Here is a 6,926-nt window from a genome sequence, read left to right as displayed (position 1 = left end):
TCCTTCCCTCCCAAGCAACCCTTCCTTGAGTGAAAGAACACATCCTCGAACAGATGAGAAGGAAAACGGTGGCTTTCATCCCTGACCTTTTAAGCAGTCTGCAGCGAGATGTTTTTCCCACTCAAATGCTGAGCTCTTGGATCAAGTGGGGATTGGACTGCACACGGATCACGGGGTTGGGGAGAGCCTGGGCAGGGGTAGAAGAAGGTGAACTGAGGCAGTGGCAAACAGGCTGCTCACTGACAGGATGTGGCCAGATGTTTATCTTTCAAGCCACCAAGGGCACAGACTGGCCGGGTCTGGCAGGGGCTGGCACATCACATTTCCCGCCTCGTGCCTCTGCCAAACCACCTTAATCCTGACATGGAGAACATTTTCTGCCTTAGCACAGGGCCTCTCCGGAGACCCGCGGCTGAGTAGGAATGCTTCCTCTCCTAGGTCGGGCCGTCCAGACGCGGCCCATCAGGGCCCTGGTCTGTCTGTCAGACTCTTTTCCACCCTCAGCTACCAGAATTCAGAGTCACGAATGAAAACACCCCAGTAGCTCTCTGGTTTTTCTGTGACCCTGCAGTCCAGGAAAAAGGATGTCTACCGAGAAATTACTCTGTGTTTGGGATGCAATGCGATCTGGTGGGAAGCCTGCAGGGGCTGGACATGGGGGGCCTTTTGTTGTTGTCGTTCAAAGTCAGACTCTCTCACAGGTTCTGTGACCTTGGGCACATGATATAAACTAGTGGTTCATGAGGAGGGAGCGTCACTGACCAACCTTGTGAAAGCTTCACATCTAATGAGAAAGTAGAGAAGCTGAGGCCATGAGTGAACAAAAAAAAAAGAAACGCCAAATGTACGGCTTAGCCCTCACAAACAGGCCTCATGCTCCAGGGTGTATTTTGTGTTGAGCTCACCCCTGGCTTCATCTGATCTTCCCCAGCTTCCTATTCCCTTTGCTCCCATTTTCAATACGATTCTTTTTCTTTCATTTACTTCGCTACATTACGTATACATTTAAAGCCACCTTAAATCATTTTTAAAACATGCCATAAGGGAGGGAGAAAGGAAAGGAGGAGGGGAAGAAAACTGGATGGCGTTCAGCATCACCCATCATGTCATCGCTGTGCGCAGTGAAATCCCAGTCAACGCTTCCTCCGCCAAACGCACGTCACCCCACCTACAGTTCTGCTTCGCCCCACATGCTGCTCGCACGTGGAGGCTAGCACAGCCCTCAGCACCATGGCCTCTGGATTTCCTCTGACCTTCAGCTCTACTTAGAGTCTCCGTCCCCTCTTTCCACAATCTAGAGTTCAACTCCTGGGATTTTTCCGTCTCTGAAATGGTAAATTCAGACACATCACTTATATCACTTAATCTTTATGCCACTGGTAATAAAAGCTCATTTGAACTGTAAAGAGGATTTACTGGTTTACATGATGGAAAAGCCCAGTTATAGGACAGACTTCAGGGTTAGATTGTTTCTGTGACTTGACAGGGTCTTTTTGGACCCAGTTTCTCTCAGTAGCCACCCCTGCCTTCCTCAGTGGCAAACGCAGAGTGACAAATTATGTACATGTCTGGGCTCCCCTGTGTGTGCCACACTATCAAGGAGGGGAGAGCAAGTCCCTTCCTTTAAACTTCCAGGAAATGTCTTCTTTACTCTCACTGATGCAAACTGGGTCCCTGCTGAGCCCGTAACTAGGGACATTGGCTTATGACTTGATTACTAGGTGCTGATTAGCAGAGGTTTAAGGCACACATTTAAACCCCTGGGACCAGAAGAAGAATTAGCTCTAGCTGTCTTGTACAGGCTGCCTGAGGGAGGTGTAGATACCAAAATAAAAGCTGGGGTACTTAAAAAGGGGAGGGGCATAGATGTCAGGCAAGGGACAACTGTGTTGTACATTACTTTGTAAACATAATTGCCCATTCTTTCATCTCTCTATTAATGTATTCTAATACATTAGTTCTTCATCTACATCAGGCTCTCTAGTCTTAAGGTGTGCAAGATGGTAGCTACTAGCCATGTGCACCTATTTAGATTTAAATTAGTTTAAAATAAATAGAACTAAAAATTCAGTTTCTCATTCTTACTAGGCATATTTAGAATGCTCAGCAGTCACCTGTGTCTAGTGACATCATATTGGACAAAGCAGGTCAAAGAAGGGAGCCCCACAGGGCAGTCTGGGCCACAGGTGGCAAACACAAGGCCTGCAGTCGACTCCGGCCCTCCACCTTGTTTTACCCAGCCTGGCACCTTGTTTCTACCCAGAGGCAGCACCCAGCTCTCGCTTCATTGTTAAGGAGTAGTTACATTTATACAGCCCTAAAATTACATTAGGTGCTTTGAAGGCAACCGCAGGCTGACGTGGCTCCCGGTGAAAATGAGTTTGACATCCCTACTCTAGGCAGGAGTGGAGAGGATGAGGGAGCTCACATCTTCCTCACAAATTTCTTTTGTTTTCAGCATCCTTACTCTGTGTCACTTAATATCACATTTTCTTCTTTGAACATATGATGCTAATGAGATGAACATAGAAAGGTCTTAAAAAAGGCAAATTAAGCTTAGTGTAGAAATTAAGAATCTCAACTGCAGGATTTCTCTTGTGAACAAAAACAAAAGTCACAACACACCGGAATGTTTGAAATTTGGATTTTTACTAGTATACCTATCTTGGTACTTGTCAATGAGGAAATAGCTACATTTGAATACATATAAAAGAGAATACCAGTGACACCACTTTCACAGATTTTTTTTATCAACTACTTTAAAAATTGAAAGAAAAAAGTAAGAGACTGTATTTCTCTAGACTTCTCTCCATCCTCATCATATCTAAGTGCCTGTGGAATAATGGTGTCTATCAACACAGAGAGACATAATCAAACAAAAGTGGGGTTCGACCGGGGACCAGAGTTACTGATTTAATGACCTATTGACATGCAAGGATTACATTGTATTTCTAAAGAGTTGTTTTGAACTTTGAGGAAAAAATTTCATGTTAGCTTTTATGTCAGTTACAAGGACTTACCTGTCTTGAGGCAGAGCATGTAATTTATCAAGACATGTCGAAAGTACCACAAAAGTTAACCTTTAATGTACGGCTGTAATGTACGCAGCTGACCTGGCCTCTCCCCAGCCTCCAAAAAGAAAGAAGACTATACTTGCAAATGTTTTCATGTACAATATTTACATTTAGATCAGAAAGAAACAAATGGGCGACTTGGACCCAAATGTCTACAATATGTGGGCAGATGTCAGCTTATGGGGTCACTTGAATGGCATTTTATGGCCATGGACACACGATTCAGCCTGTTTCAGTCCGTTTGAGCAGCATGTCATTTCCATCACTCTTTGCTCTTGGGCATATGGTGGGATGTCATTAACCCGGGAGACCGACAGAACCATGAAAGTGGAACCATATGTGTTGTAGCAAGAAAAAATTTATTTTCCTCACTATCCCATTGCAAGTAGAAATGCATAATCTCTGCCAATGGTGCCTTTATAGATGAAATGTTGTGTTAACATGTGGCTACGTGTCCTCTAATTACTGCAGCATTGGAGGACTCAGCCTTAGCCCTGGGTGGGTCAGGGATGGACCTCCTGAGTTTGAACTGGGGAACCCAGAGATGAAATATTAAGGCAGATGGACCAAAGAGCCCAGGTGCCTCTTTCATCAGCATGTTTAACTAATGCACAGCAATGAAGGAAAAGCTCTTGGTCTGTCATTACAGGGGTCATATCTGCCAGGACCTCAGATACTTGACACCATCTGGAGCCACTCCTAGCTACTATGAAGCGGGGGGCGGGGGGGGCTGCCTAATGAGTGGACTGTGAATATGCTGGTGAATGTTGCAAGTTATTCTTCTGCCATTTAACTTCATACAGGCTTCCATTTCCAAATGAATCTATGAAGTTATCATGGTATGACAAATTCTTCTGCTGTTACTCTCGACTCTGTTTGTCCTAACCTCAATAGACCGCTTTCTCTAACGAAAGGTATGTTTTATCAAGAATGCCTTAAATGTTTGTTTCCTTATAAAATACATGGTACTCTGTAAGCTTCGGGAATGACAACTTATATTCGTGAAGTCATCAGGGCCTCTCTAGAAAGGTGAACATGTATCTTGAGGCAGTCAAACTTCTCTAGCTTGTCATATGTTATTTCGGTGCTTGGTGATCAAGTCAGATTCATGTTACATAAATACAGGGATGGCTGATTGTTCCAAGTGATTTGAACGGTGTCTTTTAAGTGAAGGTGAAGTAGTTTAAACACATCTGTATTGATTCCTTGTCTAGATTTTTCCACAGGTTTTCCTAATCTGTTTATGACAGTAAATGCCTTTTTTCTGGACAGAAGCTGCAGGGGATGCAAAGGCTGAATTCAGAATGAGTTTGGAAGTAATTATTAGGGATCTTTCTGCAAATACCATTTTTTTTGTTCTCAGTTATTTCATGTTCCAAACATTGTATTCACAGACTCACCCTCCATAAAAAGACTATTTGCTATATGGTTTGCAAACTTATGAAATGCATCTCAATGCAACTTTATATGATATGGGTTTATATAGGTTCTGTTTCATCTTCTTTGCCATAAAATGGTACAGTGCATCATAAATAAGGCAACAGAGCCTTTATATACACTATATTTTTCTAACACTGAGTTTACCTTCTGTTGAAAATAATTCCTGTGTATAATCCTAAACCACTTTTGTTAAATTTCAAATAATCATGGTAATTCCATTTCCACTCATTCAAAAGCACTAAGGCTAGACACAAAGGAAAACATATTATATGATTCCAGTTACATATAATGCCCCCAAAGCAAATACATAGAGACAGAAAGTAGATTTGTAGTTGCCTAGGGCTAGGGCAGAGATAGAGAGGGACTCTAAACCAGCACAAGATTTCTTTAGGGGTATAAAAATGTTTTAAAATTAGATGGTGGTGATGGTTATATAACTCAGTGAACATACTAAAATTTATTGAACTGTACACATAAAACAGGTGAATTTAGAGAATTTAAGTTATATCTCAATAATGCCATATGGTTCCACTCATAGATGAAACCTAAACAAACAAAATAAATAAACAGGCAGGTTCTCTTATGTCGACCGCCTAAGAGTTGCGCTGTAAGAAGCAACAACTTCTCTTCTTCCTTTCCACCATCCGCTCGGCAGCCGCAAAGCAGCAACCATGCATGACTGCATCTCCACCTGCATTGGCCAGGCTGGTGTCTAGATCGGCAATACCTGCTGGGAGCTCTACTGTCTGGAACATGGCATCCAGCCCGATGGCCAGATGCCAAGTGACAAGACCATTGCGGGGGAAGGTGACTCCTTCAACACCCTCTTTAGTGAGACAGGTGCTGGCAAGCATGTGCCCAGGGCAGTGTTTGTAGACCTGGAACCTACAATCATTGATGAAGTTCACACTGGTGCCTACCACCAGCTCTTCCACCCTGAGCAGCTGATCACAGGCAAGGAAGATGTTGCCAATAACTATGCCCGTGGATGCTACACCATTGGCAAGGAGAACATTGACCTCATCCTGCACCGAATTCAGAAACTGGGTGACCAGTACACAGGTCTTCACAGCTTCTTGGTTTCCCACAGCTTTGGTGGGGGAACCGGCTCTGGGTTCACCTCCCTGCTGATGGAGCATCTCTCTGTCGATTATGGCAAAGAGTCCAAGCTGGAGTCCTCCATTTACCCAGCCCCCCAGGTTTCCACAGCTGTAGTGGGGCCCTACAACTCCATCTTCACCACCCACACCACCCTGGAGCACTCTGATTGTGCCTTCATGGTTGATAACGAGGCCATCTACGACACCTGTCATAGAAACCTCAATATCAAGCACCCAACCTATACTAACCTGAAGAGGTTGATAGGTCAGATTGTGTCTTCCATCATGGCTTCCCTCAGATTTGATGGAGCCCTGAATGTCGATCTGGCCAAATTTCTGACCACCCTGGTGCCCTATCCACCCGCATCCACTTCCCTCTGGCCACATATGCCCCTGTCATCTCTGCTGAGAAAGCCTACCGTGAACAGCTTTCTGGAGCAGAGATCACCAATGTGTGCTTTGAGCCAGCCAACCAGATGGTGAAGTGTAACCCTCACCATGGTAAATACATGGCTTGCTGCCTGTTGTACCATGGTGACATGGTTCTCAAAGATGTCAATGCTGCCATTACCACCATCAAGACCAAAGGTACCATCCAGTTTGTGGACCGGTGCCCCACTGGCTTCAAAGTCGGCATAAATTACCAGCCCCCCACTGCGGCTCCTGGTGGACACCTGGCCAAAGCACAGCGAGCTGTGTGCGTGCAGAGCAACACCACAGCCATTGCTGAGGCCTGGATTCACCTGGACCACACGGTTGACCTGATGTACGCCGAGCATGCCTTTGTCCACTGGTACGTGGGTGAGGGCACGGAGGAAGGAGAGTTTTCTGAGGCCCATGAGGACATGGCTGCCCTAGAGAAGAATCATGAAGAGGTTGGTGTGATTCTGTTGAAGGAGAGGGTGAGGAAGAAGGAGAGAAATACTAAAGTTAAAATGTCACAGTGGTGTTTGCTTTTACAGGGAAGCTTATTCTCTTTTAAACATTGAAAAGTTGTGATCTGATCAGTTAATTTGTATGTAGCAGTGTATGCTCATATACAATTACTGGCCTGTGTTTTAAAACATGACACTTTGTTACAGACCCAACCAGTTCATTTCTGTGATAGGTTTGAATAAAGTATCCCCTGTCTCAAATGAAAATAGATAAATAAACAAACAAACAAAACTGAAACCGACTCATAGATACAGAGAACAAATTGATGGTTGCCAGATCGGAGGGGCATTGTGGGGCTGGGTGGAAAAGGCGAAGGGACTAAGATGTTCAAATCGGTGGTTACAGAACAGTCACGGGATGTGAAGTGCAGCGTAAG

General features: G+C 44.5%; 1 pseudogene; it reads left to right on the top strand.

The window, feature by feature from the left end:
* Positions 1–5,185: 5,185 nt before the first annotated feature.
* LOC123817346 lies at positions 5,186–6,542 on the top strand (annotated as a pseudogene).
* The last annotated feature ends 384 nt before the right edge of the window (positions 6,543–6,926 follow it).

This window comes from Phyllostomus hastatus, unplaced genomic scaffold (assembly GCF_019186645.2).
Source record: "Phyllostomus hastatus isolate PE091 unplaced genomic scaffold, TTU_PhHast_1.1 phas_contig_210, whole genome shotgun sequence".
NCBI lineage: Eukaryota > Metazoa > Chordata > Mammalia > Chiroptera > Phyllostomidae > Phyllostomus > Phyllostomus hastatus.
This window is presented reverse-complemented; position numbering and strand designations above follow the sequence as displayed.